At 54.4% G+C, this 16,108-nt stretch overlaps 1 protein-coding gene across 1 annotated transcript in view; it reads right to left on the reverse strand.

Moving 5' to 3' along the window:
• Positions 1 to 16,108, reverse strand: part of LOC125317821 (cilia- and flagella-associated protein 251-like) — a 33,441-nt gene that overhangs the window by 9,864 nt on the left and 7,469 nt on the right. The gene's annotated exons all lie outside the window — the stretch shown is intronic.

Raw genomic sequence — 16,108 nt, forward strand, 5'->3', positions numbered from 1 at the left:
ATCCCTCCGTCCATCCATCCATCCATCCATCCATCCCTCCATCCATCCATCCATCCCTCCCTCCCTCCCTCCCTCCCTCCCTCCATCCCTCCCTCCATCCATCCCTCCCTCCATCCATCCATCCATCCATCCCTCCATCTCTCCATCCCTCCATCCATCCATCCATCCCTCCATCCATCCATCCCTCCATCCATCCATCCCTCCCTCCATCCATCCATCCATCCATCCATCCATCCCTCCATCCATCCATCCATCCATCCATCCATCCATCCATCCATCCCTCTGTCCATCCATCCCTCCCTCCCTCCATCCCTCCATCCATCCATCCATCCCTCCATCCATCCATCCCTCCATCCATCCATCCCTCCCTCCATCCATCCATCCATCCATCCATCCATCCATCCATCCATCCATCCATCCCTCCATCCATCCATCCACCCATCCATGGAGCAGTGGTGCTGCACACACCCACCCCTGGCAGCAGTGTCCTGGTCACCTTCAGGGTCGGGGCTGTCTCACAATCACTCCCAGTGATGGAGGAATCGTGCTGGGGACAGGTTTGGCAGAGCTGACAGGACAAGGAGCAGACAAGGTCCTGTGCCAAGGTCCTGGTCCCTGCAGGTTACTGTGGTCCAGTGACCTCAGTCCCAGGACTGGCTGGAGCTTGGGCCACCCCAGCACGGTGACAAGATCAGGCTGGCAGGCACACAAAACACACATGGAGCACCTTTGTCACTGGTCAGGAGCTGTGGATGTGCTGTTGGATGAAATGAGCTTGGCAGAGCTCTGTGAAGAGCAGGAGAGGCAACAGAGAGGGACATCGTGCTGTGACATCCTGCTGTGACATCTGTGTCTGAGCCTGAGCACAGCACAGGATCCTGCCCTGGGGATGGCTCCAGGATCTCCTGCAACTCGTGGACGTCACTGGGACCACACAGGGGGGATGGACACCCCCAAGCCACCAGCCAGGACAGAACACGGCAGTGACAGTGGAGGGAGAGCCTTCCATGGGCTCATCCCATCACCCCCTGAAATGATCCACAGGCATCCGGAGCAGCTCCACGTTAAAGCCACTCTGCCCACCCACGGATCCACGTGTGCCCTAAAAACTCCAATTCACAAATCTCAGAGGTTTTCGCTCCTTTTCCCTGGCAGAAGGAGCTCATTCAGGTCAGCGGGGAATGAAGATCCAGGTCCTGTTAAATCCTACTTTTAGTCCTTTCCATAACTGTTCCACGACCCCTTTCCTCCCAGCCCAGCACCACTCAGGGCTGATCACTGCTCTCTTTGAAGACTCACAGCTGTTTGTCACTCCCAGGAGAACGTGACTCCGTTTGGACATGGCATTCCAAAGGAATTCTCCTTGGAAGCGCCATTTGGGATGGAAAAGCGGCCACAATGTTTGTCCCACCAAGGGCTGGGGGCTGTGGCACCCTCAGTCTGGAACAGCCATGCCAGGGGAAACCGAGGCAAAAGGAGATTTAGGGTAAGCGAAGCTTTGGGTGGAACAGCCTGGGAATATTTAACACCCCAATGATGACAAATCCTCCCCTTTTTTGGCTTTCCTGATGGATGGAGCGTTGGTGCATTTACCCAGAGACGTTCTGGCACTGGGGGCTGCAGATCCCAACCTGTTCCTCCCTTCCCAAATCCTTCCCAATGAAGGAGCTGCTTCCCTCTGCTCTGAACAGGCACCTGCAAACAACCCAGGGCACTGGGAATGAGAGGGCTCTGCCTCTGTGGGAAGGAGGAGCTGTTCCTCAGCTCCTCCCAAAAAGCCCCCGGCCTCTTTGGGATGATGGCATCCACTGGAGAGCAGGTCCTGGTGGATTTAACACCTTTCCCAGGGCTCCAGGTTGGCCCCACAGGACAGAAGCAACGAATCCATGTCCAGAGAAACATCCCTGCGCCATGGGGATGCTCCCAGACTTGGCAGCTGCACCAGGGGCTGCTGGTCTGTGGGACATGGGGAGGGAGGAGATGTTCCAGGCAGGCTTCAGGTCTTAAAAGGGTCATAAAAGTACAAAATCCACCATGAAGTACAGCAGAAAGTCCTGCAGGGACAGCAAAAATAGCAGGAACTTCCTATCCACCCCCAGACCTCGGCTGGGGTTTCCCAGTCTCTCCGTGCTTCCCTCCCTGTTCCCCATTTCTCTCCCTGTTATCAGACCAGAAATTCCCCAATTAAAATTTAGCAGACTCCAGAAACCAAGGGCAGAGGTTTCACCCTGCCAGGCCTGGCTGCTCTCCCTTCCCTGCCTCACACCATGGATTTCTCAGCTCCTTTGGGACAATCCGGGAAGGCTGAAGGGGTTTGGGTTCCTTCCTTGTCCCCATGCCAAGACCAGGACTGTGCTCTGGTGCTCTTTGTCCCTCTAAGGCACTTGCTGGGGTCCTCATGGAGGGCTTTTGTCATCTCTCCGAGGTCTGGAAACTTTGATGATGACTTTCCTTCTCCAAAGCTGTAGCTCCAAACTGCTGTGAGTTATAGCAGGACAGGAAGGGCTGGGACCTGGGGATGAGGTTTTTGAGTGAAGCCCCTTCTGCTCCAGCTTTCCTTCTCCCTCCTTTCATAGAGCAATGCCAAATGCAACATATTGTGTAATAGGAACAAGCAAGAACCAAACCAGCAAGGACTCCAAGCAGCAGGAAACTCCCTTTCCAAAGCCACTTCTTAATGAATCAGTTTTCTCCCGTTTTTGCTCACCAGCCCTGACCCACCCTGCAGACCAGGCTTTGTCCAGTGCAACGAGGAGACGTCAAAGCTCAAGATCTCAAATGTTTTCCAGTTCTTTCCCAATATGTCCCTGTGCAGGACATCTGTTCCTAAGACGTGTCTTGCTCAAACAACAAGATTTGTGTTTAAAATAAAGCTTGAGCCTCCCCAAGGCATCACCAACCTGCAGGAAAGCCGGGGTGAGACTGGAGGGGAAGGGAGAGATGGACAGAGGTTCATCCCTCCTTGCCATAACCCTGGATCCTGGATTGCCATCAGCCTGGCCCTGGAAGCCAGGACCCAGCTCCAGCACACTGGAGCCAGCGTGGTTTGGGCTGCAGCAGCAGCCAAGCCATGAAATCTCCCCTCCAGCCTGGAGCACAAACACAAAGCTTTGGGAGAGCTGGGCAGGGCCCATCTGTGGGGCACTGGGAGCAGGGATGTGGCTGTGGCTGATGTCCCTGGTCACCCTGAACACCCCCAGCTTCCAGGGCTGTGCTCAATCCCAAACACTGGATTGGTGCTGGATCCATCCGAGGCTGCTCTGCTGAGTCAGGGACTCAGAGTTTGGGTGAGAAGGGACCCCAAAGCCCATCCAGCCCCACCCCTGCCATGGGCAGGGACACCTCCCACTGTCCCAGGCTGCTCCAAGCCCTGTCCAACCTGGCCTTGGGCACTGCCAGGGATCCAGGGGCAGCCCCAGCTGCTCTGGGAATTCCAGCCCAGCCCCTCCCCACCCTCACAGCCAGGAATTCCTTCCCAATCTCCCATCCAGCCCTGCCCTCTGGCACTGGGAAGCCATTCCCTGGGTCCTGGCCCTCCAGGCCTTGTCCCCAGTCCCTCTGCAGCTCTCCTGGAGCCCCTTTAGGCCCTGCAAGGGGCTCTGAGGACTCCCCAGAGCCTTTTCTTCTCCAGGTGCGCACCCCCAGCTCCCCATGGGGTTACAGGAGATTTAGAAGGAAATCACAGAGCTCACAGGCATCAAAAAGGCCCAGCTTTAGGACTGCTCCTCCTCCTCAGCTCCCTGCCAGCACCAGGAGAAAGCAAAAGTCCTGGAAAAGCCAGGCTGCATCCACCAACTTGTTGTGATCAATACAAAGTTAGGTGGAATCTTTCACTGACTGCCAGAGAAGAGGATTCAGGAGTGAACCTTGAGTGGCTTTGCCCAGCTGGCTGGGGGAAGGTGATCCAAGAGATTTGGACAAGGGATCCACCCAGGTGGCTCCTGAGTTCAGGAATCATCCAGCCTGGAGCTCTGCCCTGGTTTTCTCACCAACACCACATGGTGATGTGAGTTCTGAGCCTTCTCTTCTCCCTCCTGACCAAACACCCTCATTCCCACTCCGCTCTCAGCCGCCTGTGCTGTATTTTGGGCAGGGCTGTGATCACGCCTTCAATCACAGAGTTCACCACAGACTGAAGTGGTTCCCATGATCAGCTACGACACCAGTCTGGTATTTGCTGGCAAAAAGGCACAAAGGAATGAAATGTGCCCCAGGATGGGGCAGGAAGGTGCAGAGACATGCAGGGCAAGGGCAGTGTGCCCAGGAGCTGAGGCAGGAGCCTGCAGGCTCTGGTGGTAACAATCCTGAAAGTGTTGATGGAATCAACACGGGTGGAGGAGTGAGCAGAAGAGCAGGAGAGGAGCTGCTGCCCAGGCTTCTTCCAGCAGAAAGGTACCCAGTGTCCCTGCCAGCCAGGATCTGTCCCTGAGAGTACCCTCACATCCCTGGGGAACCAGGCTGGGAGAGCTGGGGGTGCTCACCTGGAGAGGAGAAGGCTCCAGGGAGAGCTCCGAGCCCCTTGCAGGGCCTAAAGGGGCTCCAGGAGAGCTGCAGAGGGACTGGGGACAAGGCATGGAGGGCCAGGACCCAGGGAATGGCTTCCCAGTGCCAGAGGGCAGGGCTGGATGGGAGATTGGGAAGGAATTGTTCCCTGGGAGGGTGGGCAGGCCCTGGCACAGGGTGCCCAGAGCAGCTGGGGCTGCCCCTGGATCCCTGGCAGTGCCCAAGGCCAGGCTGGACATTGGGGCTTGGAGCAGCCTGGGACAGTGGGAGGTGTCCCTGCCCATGGCAGGGGTGGAATGGGATGGGATTTAAAGTCCCTTCCAGCCCAAACCATTTTGGTTCCCATGATCTCTTGTCTTGGGACTCCTGAAGTGACCAATGAAGATTCCATGACTCTGTAGATCCCAGTGAGAGGAGCAAGGACCTGGATCCAGCTGTTGGCTCGATCCTGGGAAGGAAAGGGAGGCAGAGCAGCTGGAGGGGGTTTTGCAGGGCCGTGGCAGGAGCTCTGTGTCCTCTCCCAGCCCCAGTTTGGCTCAGCTGCCCTTGAGCAGTGTCTCTGGGCTCCAGTGAAGCTCTTTAAGGACATTAAGGGACATTAAGTTTCCAACACAGCTCCAAGAGCAGTGTTTGAGCACCACTCCCCAAATTTCCCCCATTCCCTCCTCCTCTCCCCACCTGTGCCCAGCCTGCCTCAGCTGGGGGGACCAAACCAATGTCAGCTGAGCCCTTTTGCTGTTTTGACTGTTCCACTGAAATATCCACCACAGCCTGAAAGAATTCCCTCCCTGAGTCCCGAGCCAGGCCCCAAATGCGCCACTGAAAACCACGAGGGGGTTTTTTTCTCCACAGGAAACACTGCAGGAGTCTCGGGCACCAGCATCCCCCATATCCAAACACCACATCTGCCAGGCTCAGGGAGGAGCCAGGTCCTGCAGCTCACGGTCCCTAAGCCAGCCTTGGGTCCCTGCAGGGCTGCAGGTGGTTTCCTGCTCTAGATATCCAAGGATTTCAACAGCCAAAGTGAGGAGAGGAGAAGACACCTCCCCTCCCACTACATCTGCCCTGCAGAGAAGTGGGACATGAGACCTCTCCATCCCCACCAGCCTCTTGTGGTGGTAGATCCCACACAGCACCTAAGCCAAGCGAGGGACACCCATCTCCAACAACCTGCTGCTTATTCCCACCCTTCACAAGGCCAGGAAGGTGCTGTAGGAATTCTAGGGGGGAAAGGGCAATTCCCCCTTTTCACACTCACAGAAGCCATCCCCAGCTGGGGCACAAAACCCCCCCAGATTGCTGGGATCTGCACCACTGGGATCTTCTGTCCTACAGCAACCAGAGAACCACGGAACCATTAAGGTGGGAAAAAGTTTTGAAGATCAAGTCCAACCATCAACCCACCACCATGGTCACCACTAAGCCACGTCCCCAGGTGTCACATCCAGGCGTTTTTGGAACACTCCCAGACAGACACTGTGGTGATGAGAAGAGAATGAGGAAGACACCTGGAGAATGAGGAAGAAGCCTAGAGAATGAGGAAGAAACCCAGAGAAAGCGGCGCCAGAATCCCACTGGGAGTGTTTTGCTCCTGCACTGGGAGGTGAATGATCTCACCAGAGAAGCATCAAAGCCTCTCTGCAGGTGAATGAGCAGCAGAGCCAGGCTGGGAACCCGGGACACGCCGGGACAGGCCGTGACACAAGGAAGAGCCGGGATTTTGCCCGCGGGGAGCTCGACACCCTGAGCTGCCCTGTGGGAATTCCTTTTAAACTCAGGCTGGGGAGGAGCCTGGGTGTGTAATTTCTCTGTGCCAGGTCCAAGAAGTGAAGAATATTCCAAGACTAAAGGTTAAAAGCCTGGAGACTCCAGCGAAAGGCGCTCTATAAATAGGATGAAGTCGGCAGAGCAGTGGGAATAACAGGCGGAAAAGCTGGATGTGGAAAAGGGCTGGGAAGGATCTGACACTGGTGGTGGGATTGGACACGGGGCTGGCTCTGCAGAGCATACCTTTTACATGTGTTAACATTTCGGGTTTTATCAAAAACCAACTTTTGGGCACCCCTCAGAGGGCATCTTGTGCCTGTTGGGAGCTGCCTGGGACCACCTTGGCCCAGCAATGCGGGATTTGTCCCTGGACCTTGTGGCTGGGACAAGGCAGCAGCAGGACAAGGAGGTGAATTTTGGGGTTGCTCAAAACACCATCACGTGGGACAACTTGTGCTGTGCCCAGGGGAACTGGAGGAGTTCCTTTCCCATTTTTGTCCCCCATTCCCATGACCCTGGGTGGGACGTGGTGGGTGCAGGGACAGCCTCACTGCCAGTGTGGCACAGGCCCTGCATCTCCCTCTTCCACTGCTATGGGAAAATCACCCATCCCAGGGACGTTTATCCTTCCTCCCAGTTTACCTGTTGCTGGTTGGTGTTTCTACAGCTATCAGAAGGAGGGGTGAGGTCACAGCACGATTTATAACCAAGAACACTTCGGTTCTTTAAAAAATGATGACTTTTCTGCAGAACTGGGCTGTAAAGCAGTAAAAGCTGCTCAGAGGCCTCAGAGGATGTCGCTGTGCAAATGTCAGCTCCGGGCTTAAGGCAGCAGAAAGCTTTGCCAGGGAATTGCTGTGGTGCACGGATGATGCTTGGAAAAATCATGCTGTGTTTGCAGGAATCCCCTGTGCCCCCAGAGCTCTGCCAGCAGCTCTGATAACCTCAGAAAGGGACAGAAAAGCAGGAAAAAGGGATGGACTTGGGAGCACATGGTGCACATGGCAAAGCTTTCTCAGGAGGAAAGGCTGAGGAGAGGGAAATGTCAGCTTGGAAGAGAAACAACAACCCCAGGGAGCTCTGGGGAAGGAGCAGCTTCCTTCTACTTCACAAAGCACAAAAATTGGGGTCCAGGTGTAACTGGAAAGCCACAGGTTGAAATCCAGCAAAGGTCTCTTCAGAGAATCCTGGAATATCCTGAGCTGGAAGGGATCATTGATCCAAGCCCTGGCCCTGCACAGACACCCCAACAACCCCAGCCTGGGCATCCCTGAGAGCGCTGTCCAAACGCTCCTGCAGCTCTGGCAGCCTCGGGGCCGGGCCCATTCCCTGGGGAGCCTGGGCAGTGCCCAGCAGCCTCGGGGGGAAGAACCTTTCCCTGAGCTCCATGCCCAGCCCTGACCCAGCTCCAGCCGTTCCCTGGGCTCCTGTCCCTGTCCCAGAGAGTTCGGTGCCCACAGACCTGTGAGGGACTCATGGATCTCACTGCTGTGGGATGTGGCTGGAGCCAAGTGTCTCATACTTTGGGAAAGGGTTTAAAACCCACCTGGACGAAGGATCTGTGAAATCAGACTCCGGAGCCCAAATTCAAACTCAAAAGCCCAAATTCAGACTCAAGAGCCCAAAGCTGGGTGAGTTGGTCACTCCTGTCCGGCCCAGCCTCACTCCCTGGCTCCCAGTTCCAGGGCAAATCCAGCAAAGGCAGATGATTTACAGGAGCTCTGGAATTGTGTGCAGGGTTAGAACTGGGGCCCAGATCAGCACATCAAAACAGATTCCCCATAAATGACTCTGTTAAGGCTTTCCATAAAAGTTTCACAGGGGAAGGATTCATGAGGAGCCTGTAATGTTTAATTAAAGGGGAGAAACTGATCCCGCTGTGAAAATCTCCCCAATCCCACGCCAAGCTCATCACTGACTTAATTTATGGGACATCAGCAAGCCAGGAAATGGCATAAGTGGGAAAGTCGAGGACTTCTGCCAATTTGGGATACAAGGATGTGCAGAGGGAGGGGGATTTACAAACTGAGTGAGGCAAAGGTGGAGCTGCAGCAAGAAAACAGGGAATAAACTCCTGGGTGCAGGATGGGAGGATCCAACCTAGATCCAACCTCCAGCTGCTCTTTTTGCTCCTACCCTGAGTTCTGCCTCTTGGCAGGAAGGTCTCTGCCATGAAATTCCCTATTGCTTAGATGACCTGTGTCCTTCAGGCTGGAATCCCACATGGAAAAGCGTCAAGGTCGCGATGTCGGGGACATGGACGCTCTCTGACTCTGGTGGAACTGATGGAATGACTCTGGATTTACACAGTTCCACCCCACTCACTGCCAGGGGAACCTTTCTCCAGTTTTCCTGAGGTTTCCCTGCCCTGTTCATCCCTCTGAGTGTAACAGTGCCCATGGCGGGATGCAACGCGTGCCCAGAAAGGGATTCTCGGTGTTATTCACATGGAAAAAATGCTGTGGGATTGCCTCAATCCCAGAACTAACTGGTCCCATGAGCTCAGTTCATGATTCTTGATTCCTGAGTGGAAGAATTTCCAAAAGTGAGGAGGGAGAGGCTGCTGGGTTTGTGGGGAAGGGAGCAGGGAGGCTGCAGTGAGCGACTGCTGGGAAGAGAGACCGGCTTGGAGAGAGCTCAGCTGAGCCTGGCTCCATCCCTGCCTCCCCACGCCACCATTCCAGAGCAAACCAGGGAATTGGGACCCCAAGAGCCACAGAAACCTGCTGCTGGAGATGCCTTTGATGAGGAATTCACTAAATAGAGCAGCTCCCCACTAACAGGGGGAAGAGGGAAGTGAGGAATTCAAAGGCCAGGAGGGAGAGGAGGTCACTGCAGAGCTCCTCCAGCTCAGCAGCAGTCTCACAAATGCTTTAAAGAACTTTAAACACCACTCCCTGCTGGCCTGTCCAGGCCTGGGCACTGCAGAGAAAGCTCAAAGCTCAAGGTTTTAGGAAAAAAAGGTGAACAAGTGGAGAGGAATGTCAGGAGCAGCTCCCTGATTGTACAAGGAGAGGCCTTCAGCTCCTTGGATGATCCTTGTGGGTCTCTCCCAGCTCAGCACATTCCATGATTCTGCAATTTCTCCTTCCTTTGGTCACTGTAGGAGTCAGGATTTTGCAACAAAGCTGAATTTGAGTGAATGCCATGGCAGTCAGGTGGCTCCTGTCACATCCCTGGAGCATCCCACAGGCAGCCCCAGCCGAGGACCTGCGATGTTCCATCCCTTTGGGAAGAGGCTCTCACCGAATCTCAGAGACACCAGGGACAAAGAGGGGATTCAAAAGAGAAGAAAACAAATCAGAAAGGCAAAAATACAAGGAAAAAAGCCCAACCCAAGTCCCTCAGGTGCAAAAAGCGTTGCAGGAGCCAGGAATGGCTGTGCGTGATCCACTTTCACATTCCCACAACCAGGGATCATTCTTGATCCACTGTTTGCATTCCCACAAGCAGGGATCATTCTTGATCCACTGCTTGCCACATTCCTACAACGACAAATCATCCTCAATTCACTGTTCACATTCCCACAACCAGGAATCATCCTTGATCCACCCAGCCTGTAATTCCCATTCCTTTAGCTTCGTCCCTTTCACAACACTCCAGCCAAGCTTCTGCTTTCCTCCTTTGGAAGTGCCTGGCTGTGGCAACTCCTCAGTCAACCTTCAACATCTGATTTTCCCTGGTTTTTAGGGACAAATCCAGGCTCAGCACAGAGCCAGTTCCTGGGAATGTTTCTGCCCTGAGCTTTCCCACCTCCATCCCTGCAGTGAATTGGGGCCGAAGTGTGTCCCACAGCACCAGGGATCAGCTGGGAATGCAGAGTGGTGAGGGAAGGCGTGGTTTAAAAAAGAATTTAAGAAAAGGCCAGCCTCAGTTCCTAAGGGAAGCTTCTCAGCTGCGTAGCCCTGAGATTTTCCTTTTCTTATATCCCAGAAGGTTGTTGGCAGGACCACCAAGAAAACACAACGAGAGTGAGAGCAGGAGGGAAAGAGAAAAGCTGGGCAGTACCGGAAGCAGAGGGAGGAGGGAATGTAAAAGGAAGGAAAAGAATCGAGGACGTGGGCAAGCAAACGAGCCAAAAATTCGGGTTAAAAAGGCAGGGTCTGAAAAAGGCAATGAAAGGAAAACGGAGCAGCCCAGCAAAGCAAATCCCTGGGGAAGAGGCAGCGCAGGCAGCCTTGGAGGACAGGAGTCATGGGAAGGAGGGGGTTTGAAGGGTGGCGACTGAGAACCGGAGTGTGGCCCTGTCCCTGTCCATTCTTGCCCAGGGAAGTGCCCCCGATGCTCCAGAGGAGCTCAGGGATGGAGCTCAGCCCCCGCGGGGAGCGGGACCAGCACACTCCGCCACGGCCACCTCTCCCATCTGCTTTTCCTCGGGCCAGATGGGCAGGGGAGGGAGGGAGGGAAGGATGGGGGGTGGAACCGCATCGCTGGGATGGAGGGGATTCATTTCTTCCCATTCTTTTCCCAGCGACCTTTACCCAAAACGCGTTCTGATCGCTGTGCTTGCCCCAGTGACACCAAGGCAGGAGCCTTTCCGAATAAATCATTTCGAGGCAGAGAGAGAAAAAAGCGGCAGCTCCGACCCCAAAGGCGCAGACACCTCCCTCCTCCTCCTTCTCCTCCTCCTCCTCCCCCCCCTTCCCCTCCCCGCATGTTTTGGAGCTGCTCGAGCAAAGGGGAGAGCGAACCGGAGTAATTTTCCACGGATGCAGGGAACAATCGAGCCCCGCATGGTTTTTCTGGTTAAAACGCTTCCCTGCAGCAGTTCGTGCTCATCCCCGGCACACAAAGGCGATGCACAAGCAGGGACCGGTCGTGTCTTGCTCCAGCCGCCGGTGCCGAGGTGCGGGGGACGGGAGGAGCGGGGGAGATGCTCCAGCTCCGCTCCCTGGGCAGGGGATGGCTGAGCCCGGCTCTGAGTCAGCCTCACCCAGCCCGGGCACAGCCTCACCCTGCCCAGGGACGGGGCTTGGGGAGGGGAGAGGGGCCGGGGCGGCTTTGGCACAGAGAGGGTGCACCCGTGGGTTTAGGGTTTGGGGTTTAGGGGCACCATCGTGTTTCATGCAGAGAGATGCTGGGGGAGGAAGGAGGCCACCGTGGCTTCACAGCAATGTGCCCGATTTCCCCTGGGATCCAGCCCCTCCACTCACACAGGGTCTCCAAGCACCCCACGGACACGGGAGACCACCTGCCCCACCCAGGGGTTGCTCCCTGGGGACAGGCTGTGCTCATGCTGAGGATGGATCCTGGCACCACGTTTGTGGGGAGAGGCTTTAGGGGGGAGCACGGGGCCCTGGGCACCCTGGGCACCATCCCCCGACAGCCCAAAGGGGCTGGGCAATGGGGGGGTGGGGGCAGGACCGAGGAGTAGGGTCCAAGTACCGAAGCACAGTGGGGTGAAGTCCAAGTCAAGCAAAGCCTTGCCATGATCCTTTTTCGTCTTGGTCCCTGATTCCCTTCCCATCCCGACTCCCTTCAAAGAATCAAGGAAAGGTTTGGGTTGGAGGGACCTTAAAGCCCATCCAGTGCCACCCCTGCCATGACAGGGACACCTCCCACTGTCCCAGGCTGCTCCAAGTCCCGATGTCCAGCCTGGTCTTGGGCACTGCCAGGGATCCAGGGGCAGCCCCAGCTGCTCTGGGCACCCTGTGCCAGGGCCTGCCCACCCTCCCAGGGAACAATTCCTGCCCAAGATCCCATCCAGCCCTGCCCTCTGGCACTGGGAAGCCATTCCCTGGGTCCTGGCCCTCCAGCCCTTGTCAAGAGTCTCTCTTCAAAGGGAGGAACTTCCTCTCTGGCTCCGAGCATCACCCTCAGCCCCCTCAGGAGGGAGGGGACGAGGTCTGGGCCCTCAGAAATCCCCTCCCCATGTGTCAAACCTGTGAAAAGATCAACTTTTGTAGCCCAGACTTGCCCCAAGTAAGAGCTCCAGACTTCTGAAACGAGAAGAACATTGACATGACCATCTCTGGGGCCTGCAGCACAGCAGGAGGCACAGCTTTGTCTGGCAGCTTTGCTGCTCTTGCACATCAAATCATGGCACCATTTCTGAGCCCCTTTTGGCTCCTCTTCCCTGGGGTGTGCCTGTTAACCCCCCCTGGGAGCACTCAGGGCTGAAGGGACAACACCTCTGGTCTCGGGGGAACCCTGTCAAGGGGACCCTTAGCTCTGGCTGTGAAGAAAGATGAAAAGTACCCAGTTTCCACAAAAAACCTCCAGACAATTCTTAGTTCCTTATCAAAGATCAGCACACACGAGCTAAGCAGACCCAGACTCCTGCTGGGAGATCTAAGCAGCATTTTTGTGGTGCAGAGTGAGGTTTTGCCAAACTCCTTCTACCTCCATCCTCCCGAGCCAGGGGCTCAGCCAGGGCTGGTTTGGATCCCTTTGCCAGACCACTGGAGGCAGCTTCCAGCAGAACATCAAAGCAGAGACCCACATGGATCACAGGATCCACTGTGAGGATCCAACAGCAACATTTAGATGGGATCTTGGGCAGGAATTGTTCCCTGGAAGGGTGGGCAGGCCCTGGCACAGGGTGCCCAGAGCAGCTGTGGCTGCCCCTGGATCCCTGGCAGTGCCCAAGGCCAGGCTGGACATTGGGGCTTGGAGCAGCCTGGGACAGTGGGAGGTGTCCCTACCCATGGCAGGGGTGGCACTGGATGGGCTTTAAGGTTCCTCCCAACCCAAACCATTCCATGATTCCATGATCCTATAATCCTTGCCAAATCATAACCCTACGGTGTAGATGTGCCAAACTCTTCTCTCCTTGTTCTGCTTGGGTGTCTGTGCTTTTTGAGCTCCTTTGCCAACATCCAGCAAGTGAATTTAGAAGCACTTGGGTTTCTCCTAAGAGGTTATGGCACTTAGGTGGCCATGGAGAGATGCTGGATGATTCTGGATGGCCGAGAGGCTTCCTTGACAAGAAGCAGGGAAAGGAGAAAGGAAGATGTACAGAGGAAAGTCTCAGTTTGCTTTGCCTACCAAAACAAAGGGCTTGGATTGCTACACACAAAGGCAGCCAGAGAGAGCCAAGATGCCAATTTAAGCATAAAGACAATGCTGGCATGAGACCAGCCGGGGAAAAAATTGGCTAAAATAAATATAACTGGGATTAAAAAGGAGCTTTGTAACTTGTAGAGCTTCCAGCTTGTGGAGGGGACACTCTGGGGGCTGAGGGGGGAGCTCTGTGCCTTTATGGATCCTTGGACCACACGTGGACAGCAGGGTTGGGCTCTGAAGCTCCCTTCCAGCCCCATCCCTCCAAAAGCAAACACATTCCACATCCAGCTCTCCAAACCTCGCAGGTGGAGAAGCCCCAATGCTCAATGTCCCCATAAAGCTGCACCAAGAGCTCTTGAAACCGTCCCAGATGAAAAGTCAATCCAAGGATTGGGAATGCCTTAAGAATGGGAGTTTTTCAAAGCATTCTGACGAGCAGGGACCTAGGAGAGCTGCAACAAAAGCTAATTTCCAAGGAAAATGAAGGACAGCTTGTTTTCCCAAATCCCAGAGTTTCCTCCCAATGCGTCAGAGCTGTTATACCTGGAGGTCAGGGAAAAAAAAAGTCATGGAAAAAAGGCCTCACTGGAACGGCTGCAAGAAGTATTTTGGATGAAAGAAAAGAGTCTGGATGTGTCCTGGCTGAATCCAGTGAGGACAGACTGGAGAGAAACAGTTCCTGCCTGTGGGAAGTGAGGGATGAGCAGCAGCCGTGAATTTAAGGGGAAAATCCCAAATAGTTTGTAGCAGTAAACACAGCAAAGCATTGGAAGGGATTGTGTAGGGAAATGTTGGCCTCCCTCTCACTGAAGGGTTTTCTGAACAGGTTTGACAGGGAGGATTCCTGAAGGATTCCTTCCTTTTTTAGGGCAGGATCCTGGGGTATTTGTCCTCCTGCAGTGGCAACACCTGGGACACAAAATGGGCTTCTCTGACCCCTTCTGCCCAAAGCTGGACTCAGAATTGCTGCTGGCTGCCAGCAAGGACCCTCCACACCCCACAGTGACCTGGAAAACACCATTCCTGAAGCAGCCTTGGTCCCAGCCTTGGTGTCGCAGGAGCAGAATGATAAAGGCTTAATTATATTAATTAACTTTATTTGCATTGCTTTGCATGGAAGCCTCAGGAAAGGCTTGTTGTTAAAATTCAGAGTTTTCTAAGTCCCAGGGACACTGAGAGCAGTGATACAGATAACCAGAGCTCGGTGCCATTGTATCATGTGACAATGGCAGGGGTGGCTCCTGTCCGTCACCATCACCCTGAGAATGATAAAATAAATCCAGTTTTTTATAAACTGATATCTTGCAGCCACCTCCATAACATAGGGAAAAGCATCCAGCTGCCCCCAGCAGGAATATTCCTGATCACAGTTCCAATCTTAAAATTGCAGAACACAAACCTGACAATGCCCAACGGTGAGGAAACCATGGGAAAATAGGCCCAATATGACAGAAAAGAGAATTAAACATGATTATCACTGGCAAAGAATAATCTCCCGTATTTTTAAAGGCAACAAAGACATCAATTAAAAAAAAAATTAAGGGGAGTAGAGGTAGGATTAGGACAGATAATTGAGGTTAAAAGGAACATTTTACTTTGGAACATTATTTACAAAGGAGACTTTTCAAAGTGACCTAAACTACCCCCAGTCCATTTTCCACAGGGAAGGGAGGCAGCAGCAGAGCGGGAGCAGCTCCCACCTCAGCTCTGCCTTCTCCCTGCCTCAGCTTCCCAATCCCCAGGGACACGGGCAGTTCCTGCTGGAATTACAGCTCCAGAGGGGCTGCAAGGGGTCAGAGGAGGAGCCTAAACACACAAAGCACAGACTCCGTGTTCCCTGTCTCAGGAGTACCCAGGGATGCTGTGGGATCCGCCCTGCAGGGATCAGGTTTAACGTTAAGCCCGAGCCTGGGTTTAGCTGGAGAGGTGTGGGCCTGTGCACATTGCTCTGACAGCTGCTAAGGCCTGACCTGCTGACTCCCATCGCTTCCTGTCACATCCTGCTCCTTCAAGGATTCTTGAAGGCATTTTCCTCCCTAATGAGCCCAATGAGGCTGAAGATGGGCTGAGAGTGCCCAGTCCGTGATCCTGGATCCAGGATGTGGCTGTGTGTGAAGCCAAACAAACACGGGAACGTTGAGGGGAATGAGGAACTGTGAGCTAAGAAATGAAAGTACAAAAGTCCAAGGGAGCACCAGGAAGGCAGAGCACAACTGAAACCTGAAAGGATTTACTCACTGGACAATCCAACAGGGAAACTCTGACCCAAGAACAGGCAAACATTTATAGGGGAATCAGAAAGGTGCTAAAATACCCCCAAAAACGGATTTCAGAACGAAATCTCAGCTCCCATCCAGTTTATTTCCAGTAATCACAGCCACTCCCAGTCTTCCACACACCTCTGAGGCAGGAGGTTTCCAGCTCATCACCTGAAGTAGCTGGCAAAAGTCACTGTGAGCAGGAAATCAAACTCAGCAGGTCACAGCTCCAAGCCTGAGCAGTAATTTCAAGGGTCTTTACCTTCCTTGTGCCACCTCTTCATCTTCCAGCACCTCAGGAAACCTGCTGGTCTCACTGAGAGCTGGGAGCACGTGCTCAGCTCTGTTGGAAGTGGGGTTTTGCCCTCCCAAGGAGGAGTCAGTCAGGGTGTCTGTGTGTGACCTGCAGAGCAGGACACACGGGAACAAACAGCTCCCCGAAGTCTGGTTTCTTTGGAACCACCAGGTCAGGCAGCGTGGCTGTGAAACACGGCAGTGCTCACCCCTTTCCTCCAGCAGTGAACCCTTCAAAGCTCAGCTTCTCCCAGAGTTAATGACAAATGGGAGGCAGGGGA

Source organism: Corvus hawaiiensis, chromosome 28 (assembly GCF_020740725.1).
Source record: "Corvus hawaiiensis isolate bCorHaw1 chromosome 28, bCorHaw1.pri.cur, whole genome shotgun sequence".
NCBI classification, from domain to species: domain Eukaryota; kingdom Metazoa; phylum Chordata; class Aves; order Passeriformes; family Corvidae; genus Corvus; species Corvus hawaiiensis.